The sequence below is a fragment of the Mesoplodon mirus genome (genome assembly GCF_964341445.2).
Source record: "Mesoplodon mirus genome assembly, chromosome: 9".
Taxonomy (NCBI): Eukaryota; Metazoa; Chordata; class Mammalia; order Artiodactyla; family Ziphiidae; genus Mesoplodon; species Mesoplodon mirus.
Window position 1 is genome coordinate 64,223,990 of NC_138985.1, and position 22,114 is coordinate 64,246,103.

Consider the following 22,114-nt stretch of genomic DNA (forward strand, 5'->3'; position numbering starts at 1 on the left):
TTAGATATAGCAGCTGGCTGCTGTCTGTTAAACTCAAGTAGCTCAATTAGGGTCCCTGCCTGAAATCTGATTGCCCTTGGAAGAGCTTCTCAGCTGTAGCTTGTATATTCAAGAGTAAGAGTTCACTTCTAATTAGCAACATTTTTTTCCACTTAATTAGCTTTAATTTTAGAAGTCCACCAACTAACAACTTTATCTGTTTCAATAAATGAGCCCCTACTATGAGTAGTATTTTGCCAAGCATTCCTGTACACAGCACCCTGGATTCTTATCTGCAAGTAAGTAGGAGATGGGGCTGGCAGTTGTGGTGAAAAGAGTGTTAAGATAAATGTTCAAAAACAAATGATGCTATTGTGAAGCAGAATAGATAAAGGGCTGTAAGAGATAAAATGTTACAGGAATTCAAATGAAAACAGTTGCCTCTGTTTAAGGTGGAGAAGATAAATTGTAGTGGAAAAGGAGGATGTGAGATGGGCATAAAATCTTGGATTTGGGCCAGCAGAGATGGGAAAGGCATTCCTGCCAAAACAGAGGGGTGGAAATGTAAAAGTGCAAGATATGACTGATGTGTAATATCCCCACATGGGGGCGGGGGAGTCTTGAAGATTTTTGTGAATGACCTTGTGAATAGAGTCCCATAGGCAGTGAGGAGGCAGGGATGATATGACTGACATCTGGCATTCAGATGCACATGGGACTGGACAAGGAGACTTTCTGTAGGGCCAAAGGAAATGAACAAGAGAACCCACTCCTATGAATGATATTGAAAAGGCAAATTTCAAGGGACCTGGGTGCAGGCTGTATCTGTTAGGGAGAGGGTAAAAGAGGCACAAGGGAAACCTGCAGGAGGGATAGAGCAGGGGCGTAGAAGCGATACATTTTATTTTAGATGTTAATTTGAGCTGTGAATGGGTTATCCAGATGGAGATATTCAACAGGAAGTTGAAAACATGCCTCAGGGGAGAGTAAAACTGTAGATACAGATGTGGAAGCACTGAAGATAGAACCCTAAGGGTCCATGAGATTCTTGAGAGAAACAGTGGTCTCTTCTCTGTCTACACTTTCTCCCTCAAAAATCTCTTCCATTCTTAAGTGGAACATTTTCATTTAGGAAGTGGGAGAAGATGACACAAGTTAAGAGGGCAGAGAAGGAATAATCAGAGAAGTAGAAGGCGGTCTTGGGTTGTAAAGTGTCAGGGAAATAGAAGGAAAGGAGAGGTTTAAAAGGTGGAGAGGCTAACCTCCTCAGACACTGCAGAGAAGTTGGATTGCTTGAACACTAAGCAAAGATGCACCCTGCCACGATTCCATTGTCTGGTTAAGACTCCTGACATAGCATTTATCAGGTGATAATTTAATTGTTTATTATTCTCCACCATTAGGTAAGGGTAATTTGGTATTGTTAATTGTTTTATTACCAGCATTTACCACTGATAAATGAGTGAATGAATGAACAAACAGGAATGAAAATGTCAGTTGTGGCAGCACTAAAGCCTAGTTTCAGTTGAGAGGTGAGTGTGGAAGCCACATTCCAATGCCTAGAGTACATGAATGGTGGAAAGGACAGGGAGATCAACCGAGATATACAGGCTGTTTTTAATTTTTGTAAGAAACAACAACAAGAAAAAAACCCCAAACATGCAAATTCTTATAACTGTTGGCTTTAATTGTGGTGACTGAAAAAACATGAACTGCCCTTGTGTCAGGGAATGTTCTTTCTGGTGGGCAGGAGAAAGTGCTGCTAAGAATAACATTTCTGTTTATTTTGAGATTGTCTGTTAACCTAGTGGGACTTCAGAGAGATTTAGATTACAAGTAAGCCTCTGACAGATATCTATGAAAGCTAGATTAAAACAACAATACACACAATCAACTGTGGTCCAAGGGCTTGTAAACCAGTGCCAGTTGGAATGCTCAGAGAATTGGGAACAGTGATCTTTAGGCAGCCAGGTGAGACTAATCTGGGGAAGCTTTAGGAAGGAGATAAATTTAAGTTGTTTTGAAAGGGAACTATTCTAGTCAATTGGCAGAGTCTTATAGCACAGGATTAGGTATTTTAATTTGATTACTTGAGGTAATTTGGAGCCACCCCAATATTCTGAGAAGACTTGGTATAAAATGTTGTTTTGAAGATGACTCATTTCAGTAGTTTTTAACTCTGGCTGTATATTAGAATTACCTGGAGAGCTTTGAAAAATCCTGGTGCCTAGGCTATGGGGCAGAATGGTGAAACCTAGAGTTGGGACCTGGCTGGCAGTGTTTTTTTTAATGTTTTTTAATTTATTTTTTGTTTTGTTTGTTTGTTTAAATTCTCTGGATTATTCCAATAAACAGCCCAAAGTGAGAAGTACAGCTCTAAGTGTAGAGAAAACTGCAAGCAAGTGAGAGAGAGAGACTAGAATTAGAAAGGTTAGCAAGGAGGCTGGAAATTGGTATCTGACCTAGCTTTGTGAACAGAGATAAAAGGGGTGAAGCTAAATAAAGTATTCTGGAGGAAAGCTTGGTTGGACTTTGTGGTGCATGTCAGTTGCAATTTTTCATAAAGCTATATTCCAGGAGCATTGCCGATCTTATTATGATGGATTAGTTGAAAAACAAACAGGTAGGACATGCTAAGATTTGGGGCTTTTATTATTAGCAAAATTCTCAATTTCTAAAGTGCCAAAGCAACTCAGAAGAGAGAGAGAGAGAAAAAAAAATCATTGAAAGTATAGAAGATTTTGTTTATATTTGAAGGCAGAAATAAAGCCAATGATAGATGCTCTGGAATTAAGAATCAAAATTCAGACTTTAAATTGAGTTACAGTTAGGAGAGATATTGGTCTGTGGCAAAATTATGATCCTTTTAGAGTAACCTTAAAGAAAATGAAAAGCCAAACCATTAAGGACACTAAAAGGAGGATTCCCCATCGTTTTCAATCATAACATTCCACTTTCTTGGAACAAAGAATTTGTAACAGGTATGGGAAATGGATGGGTAGTGTCTCAGAAATGATGACCTCTCAGAAAGGTGGGCTGGCAAGCAATGATGAGAATTCCAAAGTTTATATTAAATCATTTTAAATTTATTCTGGCATGTCCCACCTTTAAAGTTTAGAGGAAGGGCAGAATGTTGTAAAGTGGCATTATTATTTATAAAAGGTAGTGTTTTATAATATATCGTATTTGATAAAATATAGGCACTGAAAGAGAAACTTCACTGCCAAGAGCATCCTGAAGACAAGCAATTGAAGGCAGGTGTGGAGCAAAACCATTTTTTTTCTGGCTCTGAGGATGAGGCTGAGTCTTACAAGCATGGTAAGTCTCCATGTAATAGCTTTCATTAATTAAAGAACAGACTTGGAACTGTAAATGAAAGGTAATTGTTCCTATATTCCTGCTCCCAAATGCTGGGTCCCTGGTACATGCAGGGATAAGGGAGTTGGCTAGGACTGGTCCCAGCTGTAAGTCTGGGGGGGAGGACTACATGTTGTGCTTTGAGGGGCAGAGACTCCCCTATCTCTCCCTCCCCAAAACTTCCTCAGTAAACTTCATCCTATTTTCAGGGACTGGGGGTGGAGTAGAGGGTTAGTACCTTGCTTCCAGAAGGCCCTCGAGAAAATAAAAGAAACACACCAGAAATGACACTCATCCCCTCTCCCTCAGAGGAGCTCAGGGCACTCCCTGGGTAGGAGGGGGTGTCCTGAGGTTGAGCGTCAGAATGAAGAAGAGAATCGAAGTCCGCAGGTCTGGGTAGGGTGCAGCAGGGATGAGCCATCGGGTCTCCCGTGGGAAGCTAATGGGTCTGGGAAGCAAGGAGGAGGAAAAGGAAGACCTGAAAGTTTTGCTGATTCTCTGAGAGGAGAAACCTCATTCTTCCCTTCTGCATCTGCCTTGCCTCACTCTTGGGCATGGGGCACTCTCTACTTCATTTCATCCAGCTGGCCTGACTATGAGGGAGTGGGGTGGGGGGCTCAACATGTGTCCACAATTACTCTGTATCCCTTAGTACATTCAGGTGTCCTTAAATGCTTCCCATTTCCCTTCCTCAGGTTTGCTGTTCCAGGAAAGAAGGTTCTAAATTAATAGGCTACAAACTCCCCCTGCATGTTGGTTTGCAAAATTAATGATCCTAACGGAAAAGTAAATTAATCTTTGATGCTTGGTTGAGGCTAAGAGAAAAATCACTGTTTTGGGGGCTGGGCCTTCTTAATACACCTCACCCAAAGTATTCTCTCCCTCCCTTCTGTGCTAACCACACTCACAGAAATTGGGTGGCCGAGGGCTGTTGGGGGGGCAGGGGGGCTCTGGAGGGGACGGACACAGTACAGCTTGAAACTCCATCTCTGAATCCAAAGGGCCATGTTGCAAACATTTATCAAATGCCTGGTTTGTGCAGAACAGTGCAACTGTGCCCAAGAGAAGCCAGGAAAGGCTGCATAGAGGAAGCCACCTGACGTGATGTTCCTCCCATGTCAAGTTTTACTTGCACTTTCTACGTTCACGGTTTGAAAAGACTGCAGTATACATTTTGTAAAATGTAAAGAACACGTTCATAGTTTCTTCAGTTTTCGGAAGAACAGCTTTGCCAAAAGCCCCCATCACAGGTCTGAGGGGTCACAGATCTCTTGGGATTAGGTAGATGTTAAGGGAATCAGAAGTTCTGATTGTCTTGCTGTGTTTTTCTAGCCAGAGCCTCTGCTGCACTGCATTGCTCAGTTTCTTTCAACTGAAAAAGTACATCTGCGCTCCTGTCAAAACGTATCATCTGTACACCTGGTCACTCATCCCAGGTCACCAAGCTCTGGGCAGAGTCGAGGTGGAAAGGATGGCAGTCCCCATTTCCGAAGTCTGGGAAGGCCAGATGTTTGGGAGGATCTGAACAACTGGTGTCCTGGGAGTGTCCAGCAAAGCCGGCCCCGGGAGTTCCACGGGAGACCCGGGGCTATGAAAAGAGCTAGTGTCCGTCCATTTCCTAGCGTGTGAATCAGCCGGGTTGGGCCTTCGGGAGAAAATTCGTGAAGGACATCGTCAGAGCTATAGAACCTGCCAAATACACGTCAGAACTAGGGGTGTGAGTGTGAAGGGGGAGGGGGGAGATTTTCAGAGGCTTTTCTTCGAGGTCTATTTATCCTTTGTGCCCCACGACTGGTGGGCTCTTAGAACGTAAACTCTTGGTAAGGGTCGGGAGGAGCCTCTTTCGAAAACGCCGTGTGGGGGGGAGTACCTTGCTCATCAGTAAATGCTGAATGACAACGGCAATTTCGATCTGGAAGACCCGGCGCGGATTGGGTCTGGTGACCCTCTCGCGGGCGCGGCTCGGGGCCAGGACCGGGGAGACCCAGGAGAGGCGGCGGGGTGCAGGCGGCGCATCTGGCCGGGACGCCGCCGTCTGCGGGCGCTCGGAAGGGGCTCCACCTGGTCGCCGCGCCGCGGCCGGAGAGGCGGGGCCCGGCTTCCCCGAGGCGGCGGCGCCTCCTCGCTCCCGAGCGCGCACTCCCCGGCGTCCGGCGCACGCGCGAGGCTGGGAGGGAGCGCGCCGCGGCGGCGGCGGGAGCGGGAGGGGAAGGAGGAGGAGGCGGCGGAGAAGGGCGGCTGAGGGGAGGCTGGCCGCGCGCGCGGTGGTGGCGGCGGCGCCGGCGACCTGAGCCGGGCGGAGTGGAGAGCGACGGAGGGGGCGGAGAGAGAGGGAGGCGGAGGGGAGTGAGAGCCGCATTTCCAGTTCCCAACTACGAGTCCCGAGTTTGTAGATGGGGCTGCTCGGCGGCGTCTGCGGCTGAGGAAGAGCAGCGGCGGCGGGAGGAGGGGAGCGACGGCGGCGCGGAGGAAGCCGAGGTGCGAGCCGGTGAGTTGCCGGGGCCCCCACGTCTCTTGGGTAACGGTCTCGCCGCGCGCCGAGCCGGCCGGGGGGCGCCCTGTTGCTTGCGGCTTCGCGCCACGCGGGGACCCTGGCCCGCCCCGCCCCCTCGGCACCTGGGCTCGGGCGGGCGGCGGGGGCTGCTCGGCTCGTCTCGCGCGGGAGGGGCGCGCTCTGCGGGGCCCCCGGTCCCCGGGCTGCGGGCGTGCGGGCTGGCCGGCCGAGCGCGGCAACGTGTCTGGCCCATGCTGCCGGCCGCCGCGCCCCGCTCTCCGCCCGCGCTCTCCGGCGCGGCCCGGGCGGGGGCAGGGCTGGGGCTGGGGGTGCGGGGCCCCCTCCGAGAGCCGGGCGCGGGCGCCTGCACCCTCTGCGGAGAGAGTGGCGTTAAAGCATGAATGGAGAGCCGCGCCGGGGACGGCGGTTGCCGTGACTGACACCTTCGGAGTCGGTTCCCAGTGGGGGCGACTCCGCCGGCCTTTGGATGCCTCTCGAGCTCCGAGTTCTTGGGTGAGGAGGCTTTCGGCGAGTACTGCTGCCACTTCCGAGGCACGAGACTCCAGTTGCTTGGCCAGAGTGGTTTTGGGCCGAGCACACGCTGCTCCGGAGGCGTTTGTGGCTGAGGCAGTGCTTTCCGATTCTGAGTACGTTGGTCTGGAACCAGAAAGGTGCTGGCTTTTTTTGTTTGTGGGTTTTTTGTTTTTTTTTTTTCTGGCTTTTTTGGCGGGGTGGAGGGCCAGGAGCGAGTCGATGGAGGGATTTTACGGTCGGCTTGATGACAGGATGTGGATTGGTTGGTGGGTGTTTTGGCAGAAGGACTTTTTAACACTTTCTTGGGAGTTTAGTCTTAATCTCCCCAGCTCCTGGGATTACGGCTCGAGATTACATCCATTCAACTTCCATCAGGTGGGGTACGTAAAAGGGGGTGGGGGCAGGCGAGGAAGGTAATTGAAGGCTGATGGGGAAGCTCAGAAAATTCTCCGCATTACTTATAAACAGCTGGTTAAGGTCAAGCTAGCCACGTTGTACTCTTTTTCAATGCCTTTGGGGACGGTTGAAATTTTACTTTGTGTTTCCTGACTTGGTCTTCTTGTTATATGGCTCGGAACAGTGGAGGTGCGTTAAAATCGCTCTTCAATGGGAGTATGGTTTAGCAGCCATTTCTTCCAGTGAAATCTTTCAGATGGTCGTTGGGAAACTTCCGTATGCCGAATATTTTAGGAGAGGTAACACGCTGTTAACCAATGCGGAGATAGTTGCAGTACGCAGGTGAAAACAACAGACCTCACGGTATTATTGTATCAGGCCTGATTATAGTCATGTCTTCTGAGGCCTGATTACAGTAAACAAAGAACTTTTGTGGGTTGTGTCATTTTGAGGTCATCTGTATCTGAAATCTATCATGTATTTAAATTCATGTTTAAATAGACGTTTGCACAATGTATTACTCTTTAAGGTCTATGCTTCTTTTAGTTTAGACTAGGGTTACATAATATACAAGTGGCAACATTTTTAATAGCTCTGTTTTTGTCCTATAGAGATTGCACACTAAATATCTTTATGCAAAAAAAAAAAAAAAAAAAAAAAAACATTCCGGGATGTGTGTGTGTGTCCTTTTCTAATTGATGCCACTCAGTTGCTTTTCCACTTGGAATTTCAAAGTGAATTTTTTCTTTTTTTACATTCTAAATTAAATGAACACTAGAAAAATTAGGGGCTTAAGCAAGTCTGGTAGCTCTATATAAGACAGCGTCATTTTTTGTTGTTCTGTAGGCCAACTGTTGGATTTTTTTTTTTAACGAATCATATTTTTCTTAAACATTCATGGGAGCAGTTTGCATTTTTCCTGAGTCTCATTTAAGGCTGAAATTGTTCCAGAAGACTACACAGCCTGCTTCTCTTTCTCCTCCCCCCACCCCCTCTTTTTAGCTTGGGATAACCAAGAAAATCATAATTGTGAGACTCCATGTATGTTATCTATATTCTGCTTTTAAAACTGAAGTTGTTTGAGTATTTACCATCCCTTTATATACTTTACCATTTAATAATAGATGGTCAGCAGAAGACAACTGAGATTTTAATTAAATGCCCTTCACTTTTTTTGACATCCAAGCTTTGTTCAAAGTAACATCAGAAAATTATTGCAAGTTACAAATAATACAGGGTTAGTGCTGGTCAAAGGCTACCTAATTACAAAAACACCGAGAAAATAAATATTAAAAGAGGCAAGAGGAGCCGTTTGTACTTTTTATGTCCCTTGCTGTATTATAAACTACCTAGTTCTAGGTGGTTTTTTTAAAAGAGTGTCTTGCAAATTAGACATTAGGTTTTTAGCACTGGTTATAATTTTCTTTAACAAGGTGGTCCATTTGGTAAGTGACTAAATTTGTATCAGAACATCACTTCAGGTAGATGTAGTTAACTTGCAAGGGATGTGCTCGTATTTATTTCTGGGGGAACGAACACCTGCCCATTAGATAAAACAAATACTGGGCTGAGGATATCATTAAATTATTCCTAAAAAATTGTACTGAGAAAAAAACCTATAGATTCTTTCCTTCCAAAAATAGTGTTCACATTTATGATATCATAAGAGCAGAAAAGCATACGAGGTCTCTTCACTGATATGGTGCTAGTATTGAATTAAAGATTTGATTTCTTCAAATCTTTAGTTACCAGATTCTGCATAGATTACTTTTGGTCAGTCTCAACAGAAGCTGCGATCATTTCCCAACTCTTCCTGTTATTTGTATGTGAGACCACTGGGGGGAGACTTTACAATTTAGGTTGACCGTATCCCTCCCTCCCATACACTGCTACTAATCATCCCTGAGCACTTTGCCAAACCGCTGGAAATATGTTGAGGAGGATGCCCTCAGAATCAAGTCTTGATCAAGGTGTCTAAATGACTTTTATTTCTTTAACTCACACCGCACTCAAAAAGTACCTCTTTTTATAGATTGTGTTATTAACAGTCTACTTTTTGGTTACGTGGGCTAACTAAATATCTAACATAGTGAAAGATGAGATTCATGAATACATTAGAGCTTTCAAAGATCTGACTTTACTGATATTAATCTTAGAAGCAGTGCAGGTTTAATTACTTGCTTTGCATATATAGATATTAGTTGTCTGGAAAGATCTGGAGAGAACACCATCTTATGTGAGCTGTACTGTATCCAAACCTCTTAAAGCTGATTGTTCTCCTAATTTAAAAAGCTTTCAGAGGAAAAGATATTGAAGCATCCTTTGTACCTAATTTTTATCACATAAGGGAAGTTCTTCCTTTATCATAATAATAGAGATAAGATCGAAACCCACAACTTTGTTGACCATTAAGCTGTAGCTATTCTCAAGAGGTACAATAAAGTCAAAGAAGTCTAGTTTCCAGTTTTCTCTTCTGACAATATTTAACTTTGTTAACGTCCAATTCAATAATAGTGAACTCAGCAAAGGATGTTATTTTTATAGCAGCTTAGAAAGGACTTAAGTTTTAAAGTTCTTCTTTAAGACCTTTGTGCAATCTTGATCATAGTATATAGATTCATTCACAGTATAATAAGTAGTACAGAATTTGAAGTAGTTTCTACCATCTTTCCTAGTTTCTTTTTTTTTAAGATGGCTTTGCATTTTTTTCTTAAAACATTTCATAATCCTCCAGAAGAGAGATTTTCTGCTCAGGAAATGCTCATTCCTAGCTAACCTCAACATTGTGTTTAATACTTGGGTAGTAGTTTCTAAAGGTCTGTAAAGTTATCACTGATGCAAAGCAAAATGAGAATTAAAGACAATGTAGTGAGTTTTTCATAAAGCTGAAGTTATTTTCAAATCCTTTCCTCTGCCTACTAGTTCCTATACATGATCTGATTCCTACTTACTTTACCAACTTACACTTTTTCCTCTTAGGTCAATTACTCCATTACCACTTCTTTATCATTCCCCTTTGTTCACTATATTCCATCTATACTGCCCTTCTTTTTTCCCCTCAGAAATGTCATGGCTTGTTCCTGACTTAGGTCTGTTCCTTCTGCCTGGAATTCTCATCCTAAAACACGACACAACTGGCTCCTCATCATTTCAGGTTTCAGTTCAATTACGTTCTCAGATGAGCGTTATTATCTAACCACCCTGTCAGAATGGCACCATCCTCATTTCCCTGTATCCCATTACTTAAATTTTTTTTCTGCAAACTGTTTATCATATCTGAAATTGTACTTTTATTTTATTTGTATACTCTCACTAGAATGCAAGGTCCATTAGAACAGTGATTTTTTTCTCTTGTTTAACAGTATATGCCAAGAACTTAGGCTTGTTCCTGGCACACAGCTGTCATTAAATATAAATATTCCTTTTTTTTTTTAAATTTGAGGTTCTATCCCTCCTGAGGCTTTGGTGTTAAAATGTTCCTTTATGAAATGATTTGAGTAGATGATAGTTGTAGTAAGTAGGCCATTTTTGGCTGTAAGTAATAGAAATCCATTCTAACTGGTATGAACAAAAAGTGAGATATACTGTAAAGATGCAGGAGAGTCTAAAGGAATCCAAGGGTTCGGACTCTGGGACTCCAGTGCCAGCAGGATACACTTCATCTCTTCTCTTTACTATTCACTGTGCATTTGCTTCACGTCTTCTAATGCTGTAGAGGACCACTTCCTAGTCCTCGTAATAGATGGCCACCAGCAGCTCCTAAATTTTCCCTGCACCAGCCCAGACAACAGGAAACAGATTCATCCAGCACCCATCCCTCGCCTGTTCAACAAACTATACCATGTTATTAGAACTTGTTTGTACTTGCTGTAATCATGTGAAATAGGATTGGGCAGTCAACCCAAATAGGTGCCCCAGTAATAATTCATTTTCACCCTTGACCACCCCCCCCAAAAGGCTGGTTTCCCCTCTCTTAAATTTTGCTGCTATATGTAGTTGGAAGATTTGAAAAGCACTGTCCTGGGTTTATATAAAAGAAATGTCCTTTTATGGAAGGAATTTACCATTTGGTTGAGGATAATATATACATGAAGGAAAGAAACAAAGTGGCATGAACTGAGGAAAATATTTGCAACTTGTATTACAGACAAAAAGCTAACTTCCTTAATATATGAAGAGTACCTGCAAATTGATAAGAAAAAGACCAACTATAAAGTGGGCAAAGATCATGAACAGATTATTCACAGAAAAGGAAATTCAGATCGTTCTTAAACATATATATCAAGATATTCAACCTCACACACAATATAAATATCAAAAAATTTAAACTATGAGATACTATTTTCACCTATTAGATTGACAGATCAAAAAAGTTTGATAGTACATTTAAAAATATTTTATATTGGAGTATAGTTGATTAACAATGTTGTGTTAGTTTCAGGTGTACACAGATTCAGTTATACATATACATGTATCCCTTTTCAAATTCTTTACCCATTTAGGTTCTTACAGAGTATTGAGCAGAGTTCCCTGTACTATACAGTAGGTCCTTGTTGGTTATCTGATAGTACTTTTTTTTTTTTTTTTTTTTTGCGGTACGCGGGCCTCTCGCTGTTGTGGCCTCTCCCGTTGTGGAGCACAGGCTCCGGACGTGCAGGCTCAGTGGCCATGGCTTCGCGGCATGTGGGATCCTCCCGGACCTGGGCACGAACCCGCGTCCCCTGCATCGGCAGGCAGACCCTCAACCACTGCGCCACCAGGGAAGCCCCTGACAGTACTTTTGAAGAGGATAGAGGCTAACAGATGATCTCACGCATTGCTGGTGGAAGCATATATCAGTAGAATTTGATGTGATTGAAATTTCTGAAGATCACTAAGGTAAAAAGAACTACCTGGGAATATGTATAAATTGGTGTAGCTTTTTATGGGAGAGGAAAGAACTAACTTATTTACCTGAACACTAACTTGTGTTGCTTTATTTTTGGCTTTAATCATGAAATATACCCAGGCTAAGGTAAAGCCAGCAAGATTCTAAAAAAAAAAAAAAAAAAGGGCTTCCCTGGTGGTGCAGTGGTTGAGAGTCCGCCTGACGATGCAGGGAATACGGATTTGTGCCCCTGTCCGGGAAGATCCACATGCTGCAGAGCGGCTGGGCCCGTGAACCATGGCCGCTGAGCCTGCAAGTCCGGAGCCTGTGCTCCGCAACGGGAGAGGCCACAACAGTGAGAGGCCCGAGTACCGCAAAAAAAAAAAAAAAAAAAAAAAAAAGATTACACACACACACACACACCCGCCCCCCAACACACACACAAAGGAGATTTTTTTCAAAGGATCATATTCAGTTCCCCTTTCCAGATAACCTTTTCTTCTACCCTAGTACTGGTGAAGTTTGTCTAAATCACTGAGATTTCCATATACTTTGTATCTTTTCAGAGCCTTGTACTTTGTTAGCTACTTAGTAACACTTAAGTAAAGATTGAAGTGAACAGGGCTTAGCTTATTAGCTTTTTATAGCCACTTCATAATTTTATGCTTTTGGAAATCTTTTGTAAAAAATGATTTATAATTTCACTTAATATATGTACTTCAGATTTTATTACAATAAATGGTCATAGAACACTTTTATAAGTTTATTATATATTAATGGAACTTTTACATGGTTACTTTGTTCCATGATATATTGTTAGATCTTAGTTGGGTGGGGAAAATGTTGTGGAAAGATGGGGGAGGGCAGCTGAAATTCGTGGACCTTTTCTAGAAAAATTCGTGAGAAAGCGTGAGGAAGATGACTGAGCAGATCAGGGCCACATGCTTCGGAAAGGGAAAGTAAAGAGTGAGGGATTTATAGAAAGTCTGTGGTGGAACCCAGAGGGGCCACATCTTGGGAGAAGTTTCATCCTAGGAAAGTGCTGTTGATTTAGTTGAATGCATACTTTGAGGATACATTATATTCTTCATGAGACTTTAATTCTGTAGGTCTTTTGCCATGAATTGGCTCTGATACAGGGGTTCTCTACCTGAGTGGGTATCAGAATCCTTTAGAGTTATCCCACACCAAAGGATTCTAATTAGTAGGTCTGGAGTGGGGCCAGAGCATGTTTATATTTTTTAAACCCCCAAGAGCCAATATTTGTAAAATAATACATCCTATAAAATATTCTTTTTAACGACTGAATCAGTCAGCATAGCTTTTATGGTCCTTTACCATTTAGATAACTAACCTCAGAAGGTCTGTCTCACCTTGGTCTCTACTTTAGCCAGATTGATAGCTCTACAAGCATCTAATTGATTTCGATTGCTCACTTTCATGCTTTCCCCTTCTTTGCCCCCTTGTTTCTTCTCTGCTAATAAATGTTTAAGCTTGCCTCCCCCAAGAAGCTGTCTTTGGCTGGCCTCATCCACCATTTATCTTTTCAGTATAGGACAAATTATAACATAACACTGACATAGCTGGTAGGTACACATCGTATGAGGGGCTGATTCATGTGTTTTCACTCCTGAGTCTTGTGTATGTATTCCCCTGTTTTACTGTTTGAACATCCTTATTTTTTCCTCTTGCTGCCAAGAGCTTGGAGCTTAGACATAGTTGGCTTAGTATCGATAATGGCATCAACAATATATTTGAATGCTTACTATGTTTCAGGACTTTGCTAAGTGTTCTCCACGCATTATCTCATTTGCTCATCAACAGTTTTTTAAAAATCAAAAACCCTTTTCTGATTGAGTTAGTTTCCTGTGGCTGCTGTAACAAATTGCCACAAACTTGGTGGCTCAAAACAAAAGAAGTTTATTCTCTCACCGTTTTGGAGGCCAGACGTCTGAAATCAGTATCATTGGGCCAAAACAGGGTGCTCCCTGCAAAAGCTCAAGAAAAGACTATGTCGCTTGCTTCTTCTGCAGTTGCTGGTGGTGCCAGAATTCCTTGGCTTGTGGGTGCATCACTCCAGTCTTCAAGGGCAGAATTTCAAATCTCCCTCAGCTCTGTTCTTCTCATCACATTTTCCTGTGTGGGAGAGAAGGAGAACTCTCTCCTTGCCTCTCTCTTAAGGACACATATGAGGCCCCCCCTATTGTTCCAGGGTAATCTCCCTGTCACAGGATCCTTAACTTAATCACAGCTACAAAGATCCCTTTTGCAAATAATGTGACATTCACAGGTTCCAAGGACTAAGACATGGATATCTTTTGGGGGACCATTTTTCAGTCTACCACTGTGATAATTCAGATGGTCCAGAAAAGGAGGGCTGGTAAAAGTCTTCTTGCCCCACCCTCATTCCTCTCTTTCTATATCAGTGTTTCTAAGCTAGAGACAGTTTTGCTGTCCCCTCAGGGACATTTGACTGTCATAACTGGGAGGAGGTTGCTGTTGGCATCTATCAGGTAGAGGCCAGGGATGTTGCAGACAATATACAGGACAGGCCGTCCCTCACAAAGAATTATCCAACCCAAATATCATAGTGCTGAGGCTGAAAAACCTTGTCCTAAAGGTAGTTTACGACAATAGTTTCTTGTATATAATTCCTGAAAAAAAAATCTTATATTAGCACATATGATGAGTAAAGCCCTCTGATGTGATTTGATTATGTCTGGTGGTAGTTTTTGGTTGATTGAAAGTTGATTTAAGTGAAGAGTCATAAAAAATGACTCAATATACCTGAAATAACATTTTCACTTTCAAAATATAAATATATGTGCATGCACCAATCTTTTCTTTGAGTATGTATCTTTTGACTGGAGCTCTGGGTCAACATTCTTATATAAACTTGTGTATTATCACCGATCGTAACTTAGGAGCAAAAACTTAAAAGTTTGTGAAGGAATCTGAGTGTAGGATCCTTGTAGTGTTTTGTGACTCCTGAATTGTTTATACCTGTCTTGCTTACACTTAATTATACAGCAATTTGGATTTTTTGTTTTCTTGTTTTGTCACTTGCTTTCTTTGGGTCTTTCCAAAGCATTCAACTTGGTTTTCATATGAAGAATAATAAAACTCTCATGGTCTTGTATCAAATACAACATATATGTATTTATATATATATAGGATGTGTGTTGCACGCACACGTGTATGTGTATAAAGAAATCCAATTTTGTACAGAAAAGAATGGCTCTCTAAGATATTGCAAGTACATCTTCCAGTTGTAGCTCATTTAAATAGCTTCTCATCTGGTGATACGGTGAGAGCTAATGTCACAGTTACTTCCAGATTTTGGGAAGTTTTAGAAAATTTTGTTTTAATACTATAATGACAGAGTTTATAAATTATATGATATTACCATAAATACTTTATTGCTGTTACCATCTTAATGCTTGAGTTACTTTTCATTAACTGTAACAAATATTTGGAGTTTCGCTTACTAGCAAAACATTTTCACTGTTTCTTATATAGTGAAATGATACAGTTTCTTGAAACTGGGTACTTTATTATTTTTTTACTCAGCAAGGCAAGAGAGTTAGCAATATGGGTTGTAATTCCAGTTTTTCCAACTTCCAGCTCTTTTACTTTGTTCAGGACACAGAGCTCTGTGTGGTATAAACAATACGCTTGCTGGCAGAGATTATGGTGTTACTACTAAACTAAATATACCTTATCTCTAAAATAGGGATTATAACATCTACTTTATAGGATTGGTGTAAGATTTTAATTGGATAATATATGTAAAGTGTCTAGCACAGAGTCTGGTACAGTAAATATCAGTATCCTTTTCTTCTCTTACTGTTTGGTACAGTGTTATGTGTACGGTGGATAATATTTGTTGAACAAATATGTCTTCAGTGCCTTTGCTTGCTTCATACGTTCACTTTTTTCTTTCCAGTGTAAGAGCTATGTCTGTTAGTAAATATTTTTAAAAAGAATTTTGCTTTTAAAGTAGTCCAGTAAGTTATGTGCTGTTGACTAAAGTTAATAAGTCTTATTTTTATATGACATTTCAGTGTGTTTACAAAGGCAAGTTAAATATTGGGTGGAAAGATGACTATGTTACCTCAAAAATCCCTTCCAACGTAATCTAAAATTTTCATAAAATTCACACAATCCTGAGTTTTCCTCCTGCTTTCCCCCTAAAATCTAAAGAAGTAAGTAGTGTTTGAAAATGTAGCACTTTGTTTGGAATGAAGAAAGTGACCATACTTATAATATGTTCATAATGGTCCATTTATCATGTAATAGGAATTCTTTAGTATTTGGAATGAGTGTTGCTGTCTTCAAGTGGATTTGTCTTTTTATTTTACCTTGAATATGTATTTTTACATACATATAATAAAATGTTTTACGGGAAGTTTCATTTTACATAAAAACTATTTGCCTTTTTATTCATCTATTAAATATCCTGTCTGGGACTTTGGTATAAGAAACTAGGGTAGCTGAGTTAAAGAAATGTAATTCATTGAAGTTGCTTATTTTAGAAACTAAATGATGTTCATGCGTAACTTTATATAAGTTGATTCAGATGGGTTTTTTTTCTTTTTCTTTTTTTTTTTTTTCTTTGCGGTATGCGGGCCTCTCACTGTTGTGGCCTCTCCCGTTGCGGAGCACAGGCTCCGGACGTGCAGGCTCAGCGGCCATGGCTCACGGGCCTAGCCGCTCCGCGGCATGTGGGATCTTCCAGGACCGGGGCACAAACCCGTGTCCCCTGCATTGGCAGGCGGACTCTCAACCACTGCGCCACCAGGGAAGCCCGATTCAGATGTTTTTAATTTTCTTTTTTAAACTAGTATTTTGGAATGGGGGATAAATGAAAAAAAAAATTAAACCACGTTTTTAAGAAGGTTGGAACACCCTGGGAGGCACATGGGCAAAGCCATCATAGTATGCGCTTACCATTCTTAGCACTGGGTTCTTAAAAACCCAAGGTAGAGAAATTTTCCCTGAAGGAATTTAAACTGTTGTGGGGGAAGTAGGATTAAGGAGTCTGAGATTGTGAATGAACCCTTAAAAACCTTATAAACTTTTAATGTCCTCCCAGTTAAAACAGTAAATATATCAAACAAATTATCAGTGACATTTTATGCAATTCAGTTTGGAGATACTGGGTACTATACAACTAGTTTCCATTTACCACTACTTCCTTGAAAGAAATGTTTCAGGATTTCCAGTCTTGGGGTAGGGGGGGACAGGAAATGCTTCATAAATCCTAAGAAGCATTTTTAGGATGTCTTATTCAGAGCCTTTCTTATTTTCACTTAAAGATTACTAACTTCAACTTCTGTTTCTAACTGTTGTTTTAGAGATAGCCTAACTTGGATATTTGAGGTAAAAGAATAAGCTTTTAGTAACCTTTATTTAACTCACTCAGCTCGCTATAGCCAAGTGGGTATTTATAGCTCCTTTCGGTCCATGGTAACTTCATGCCAGTTCATGTCAGAACATGACATAGTGGGACACTGACTTGGCTCTGATTGTCCTTCCATTCTCATCTCTGTTCTCTCCTTCCCAACAGACTGTGATTCTAGATCGAAGGCTGGAAATTTGTTTTGTCTCTGTTTCTATCTCTTTTAGGAGTGCCCAGCAAGTATCTTCTACTCTGCCATCTCTTTATTTCCCTTCCAAACCTGCAGTTCCCTCTCTTCCAAAATATCTCCAGAAATAACAGCTTAGAATTTGTTACACTGAAGTAGAAATCTTTACCAAAAGTAAATCGGTGTATATATGTATATACTGGAATTTCACATAATATAAAAGTTACTTTATATCGCTATTTGAGGGAAGAAATGGTCTTTGTGTCCCCTCAGCCAAGCATTGTCCCATGATTTTAGGCAATGCTTGATATTTATTATTGAGCAAATTAGGAAACCTCAGAAATTAGCATATAAGTAGTGGTTTATCATGTGCAGCAGACTGTAAGTTTTGAGATAGTTTAAGAAAAGAAATTCTTATCTGTAGGGAGGGACTTGCTGCTCATTTGATTGGATTAATTTTTGAAATAAGTCCTAAGATGCTTTTAGCTCTAAAACTTTGATTGTAAAAAAGCAAGAAGGAGGGGCTTCCTTGGTGAAGCAGTGGTTGAGAGTCCGCCTGCCGATGCAGGGCACACGGGATGCAGGGCACACGGGTCCGTGCCCCAGTCCGGGAGGATCCCACCTGCCGCGGAGCGGCTGGGCCTGTGAGCCATGGCTGCTGAGCCTGCACGTCCGGAGCGTGTGCTCCGCAAGAGGAGAGGCCACAACAGTGAGAGGCCTGCGTACCGCAAAAAAAAAAAAAAAAAAAAAGCAAGAAGGGTGCCATCAATTGATTAGGTATTGAATAGCCAAGAAAAAAAGAATATTGTTGGATGAGGTAACATGAATGAAGGCATTTGGGTGGGAATGAGGTAATGTGGTTGTAGGTATAGGAAGTAAAAAGATCAATGTAGTCAGGACAGAGTTTGTATTAGAGAATAGAGGAATTCAGTTGAATAGATGGAAGGCTAGATTTTTAAAAGAGATATTTAAGCATTTCCAGATGGCAGAAAGCCCTATTTTTCTAATGCAGTATTGTCATTAAAATGTTTTAAGGTGATCTGTGTGATAGTCTTATGCTGAGTGGATTACAGCAAAGAAGTGAATAGTAATAGAAGACTTGCAGTGGTAATTTAAAGGTGAAGCAGGGAGAGCTTGGAAGACAGGTGGCAGAGAGAATGGGGAGTATAAGATGAATACAGGGAAATTGTGAATTCACTGTGGCTGATCAAATGGAATATAGAGGTATTTTTCAAGGTAGTTTTCAAGGGATTCCTAGGCAAAGGACAGTCCCTGGATTTTCAGGGTTTGGGGATCTTTTCCCAAGATAAGCCCTGTTGTTTTAAAGGTTCATTTAGGTTCTTATTTTTAAGTAAGTTGCTACATTCCTTAGCTTTAAGCAGGCTGTTCTCAACTATATTTGACCCTTTTTATTATTATTAAAGGATAGAAAAGTTCTTTTGAGACCACTTACCTGGGTATTAATTAGTAAGTCAAATTTCATTTGGACCAGCATGATATACTGTTAACTTTCAAAGGAAGAGTATTTACCATAATGATGATGGAGGCGCTGTGGCATGTTGTCCTGGAGGGGAGGGACAGAGAAACTAAAAATTAGGAAAAGGGGAAACTTAGAAAAGCAAGATGCTGATAGTACTGATGAAGATGATAAGAATATTAAACCAGGAATATTAAATTTTAAAAGCATTCAAATGCCTGATAAACAGTTAAAACAGTGTTAGAAGTTGTGGGGAAATATGAGAAGTATGTGATTTGATTTTTATTATCAGAAGGCATATATAAAGAATGGTCATGGGCCTTCCTCTCTGACTTTTTTTTTTAATTCATCAAAAAATCATATAGTAAATACCTCTTGCAACCATGGTCATACTTTCTCTAGAAAGCCAAATTATTATGAGACATTTACTGGGTGATCTACATTCTCTAGAAAGCCAAATTATTATGAGACATTTACTGGGTGATCAAGAAAAGTGAGGTGATTTTGATGCTAGAAACATCAAACTTTATTAGCTTGGTTTGCATTGTATTTCAGTGTATGTTGTGTAATTGTGTATATTGTATTTCAGTGTAATCAATGTATATTCTAAAATATACCACTGATTCTTTAAGGGGGGCAGTTTTGCTTCCCACGGGATATTTGGTAATATCTGAAGATTTTTGGTTGTCACAATTTGGATAAAGGTGCTTATTAGCATCTAGTGCTTAGAGGCCAAGGATGCTACTAAACAATTCATAGGACGGTCCCCCATAACAAGGGACCAAAATGCCAGTAGTGCCAAGATTGAGAAACCCTGGAATATGGAGTAGGCAAGTTCTTCCCGGGGAATTTTAGAAACCTGGTCAATTTATTATTTCCTTTTTTCTAGATTTGACCAGGTATTGCCTTCTGTTAATGCACTTTCTTCCCACAGCTTACAATACACTTGATTGTCACTGTTTTCTTTATTGTGTTCTTATCCTACGGCTATATCTTGGATACTTTGATGAGACAAATATTTCCAAATAACTTCGACCTGTCTTCTCTTAGGGTGACATTTTTCTGCTAGGCCTATGTATCTTGTGTTTCCTTTTACTAATTTAATTCTTGAGGGATCACCCTATTTTCAAATTCTGAGGGCCTCTTGATACGATTTCTTAAGTACTTTCTTTTGTAAGAAGGCTTTTTCATGTGCTTCAAGTTCCAGGTCTGGGTTGAGCTAGTTCTTGAGTCCAGGTTTTTTTTTTTCTGATGATGTTTGTATCCATTCTAATATTTTCGTGCAAGGTAATTTTTTTTCTGATAATATTTGAAACTGTTGTAATCTTTCTATTATACAAGTTCATTTAAATGAAATGTTTAACTCCTAGAAAAACCATCTAGGAGTTATTTCTTTTAGAATAATTTTATCCCTGCTTATAGATAAAGATTACCCTACATAAAACAGTTGCATATAAAAAGGTATTTTAAAAGGTATTTTAAAAGGTATTAGAATGGTTTCATAATGATAAGTGAAAAATATTAGGAACCGGTTTATTTTTTTCCTTAACATACCTCAGTTTGATGTTCATCTAAACATATTGGCCATTTAGTAAAATATAAGTGCAGTATGCCTGTGTGTACAGTTGACCCTTGAATAACGTGGTGGATGGTGGGGTGGAGGGGCTGATAGTCTGTGGATATTTATCATTGGCCCTCTGTATCTGTGGTTCCTTGGCACCTGAGGGTTCAACCAACCACGGATCGTGTAGTACTGTAGTATTTACTATTGAAAAATATCCATGTGTAAGTGGACCCACACAGTTCAAACCCCCATTGTTCAAGGGTCAGCTGTACTAGCTACTCGGTGTACAGGAAAGGAATAAGGAGGGAAAGCAAAAGTATAAAGAAACTATGTAGTAGTCAGGATGTGATGGATCCATATTGTGTGTGTGTGTGCTGAAAATTTGTCATCTTTGAGAAGCGAAGTTCTGCAGTAAGTGTAGGGTTTTTTTTGTAGTAAATATTTTCTGTCTACTTGTAGTACACATCACTTATCTCTTAATCTTCCATTTGCATCTGTGCAAATGTTTCATTAATTGACCTTCCATCAATCTAAAACGGATCTGCCTCACTGATAGATCACTTGTTAAAAAGAGGCTTTCATTGGCTTGTTAAGAGACACATTCTGGAACTGCACAGCGGAACCATCCTACCCCACCACTTCAAATGTGCGTAGTTATTGTTTTGAGTCTTGACTCCTTCCTTGGGCTTCTGTCAGCCGTGGAGAGCACTGCAGTTGCAGCTGCTGCCTCACAAAAGAGGTTTCGGATCCTCACTGCATGAGCACACAACCAGCATCGGTAAGTCTGTTTTAATTCAGGAGATACTTTGGCTAAAAAATATTTAAATGCTGGAAGAGACTGCTCTTCTGAGTCTAGGAATTGTAGGGTAGTCTGATGCACTGCTTTTATCCTTGGTGTGCTGAACAACCCAGTTTATCTAAAAGGAGAGATTTATGTTGACTGATGAGCAGGACACCTGTACCTCCCATTACTTGTTTATATAAATATATTTTTAATTTTTAAAAAATACTAATGATAAACAATTAAAATAGTACAGAAGGATGAATGTACAATGAAAGTTTCAAATTTTCTGTTCCCAGTTTTACTTCATAGAGTTATTCGTTGATAATAGCTTCAGATTTAGTCATATCAGTAAAGTGTTTCTCAACAATTGCTCTTTGGCATTTTTGGCAGTACTGTGCTTTGTCTTGTGGGATTGTGCTGAGCACCGCTTAAAGTTTAGTGCCCCTGTTCTCTACCACAGCCATTGGAGCATCAAAGATGCCCTCACACATTTCCAAGTGCTCCTGGGGAGGGGAGCGGTACTTATCCTGGGTGAGAGTTTTGTAAATTTTAAAATTACGCTGTGTGTCTTAGAAAACATGTGTCTATTTTTTCAACTTTACCCAGTAACTATTGACTCTACTATAAAAGAAGAATATTTTGAGCACACATGCACTTCTCAAGGGAGGCCCAGAAAAAAATCCACTTGAGAAGAACTGCGCTAACCTCTGATGGCTTAGATTACAACATTTATTCAGTCTTACCTGCATTCCTTTATGATAGTATTACTCTTGTGTTTTCAATTACCTATCTTTTTTTTTTTCTTTTCTCATGAGTGTTTTTTGTTATTTTCGAATTGTGAGCTCATGCTTGGCAGGGTTTTATTCAATGGATTCTGTGCAGCCTGGTTAGGGGACACATTCCTCCAGGGAAGATTTGCTAAGGGTTTTCTTTGGCACCTGTGTAATTTCTCAAGCTTTCTTAAAAAAGCTTGGGGTTTTCTGAACTAGGTAGGTATATAGAAACCCTGGATCCTTGAGAGTAGGCTGTGGTTACAAATTCTCAGGTGGTATTTGCCCCCAAATACAGAGTTCA

At 40.9% G+C, this 22,114-nt stretch overlaps 1 protein-coding gene across 10 annotated transcripts in view; it reads left to right on the forward strand.

Moving 5' to 3' along the window:
• The first annotated feature begins 3,198 nt into the window (after positions 1–3,198).
• The window catches only part of PALS2 (protein associated with LIN7 2, MAGUK p55 family member), a 108,219-nt gene continuing 89,303 nt past the window's right edge, over positions 3,199–22,114 (forward strand). For 2 of the 10 annotated variants that reach the window (XM_082632331.1, XM_082632332.1), the window contains exon 1: positions 5,694–5,824. The gene's annotated coding sequence lies outside the window, so the exon portion shown is untranslated. The other 8 variants (XM_082632329.1, XM_082632338.1, XM_082632330.1 and 5 more) reach the window with 7 other exon arrangements.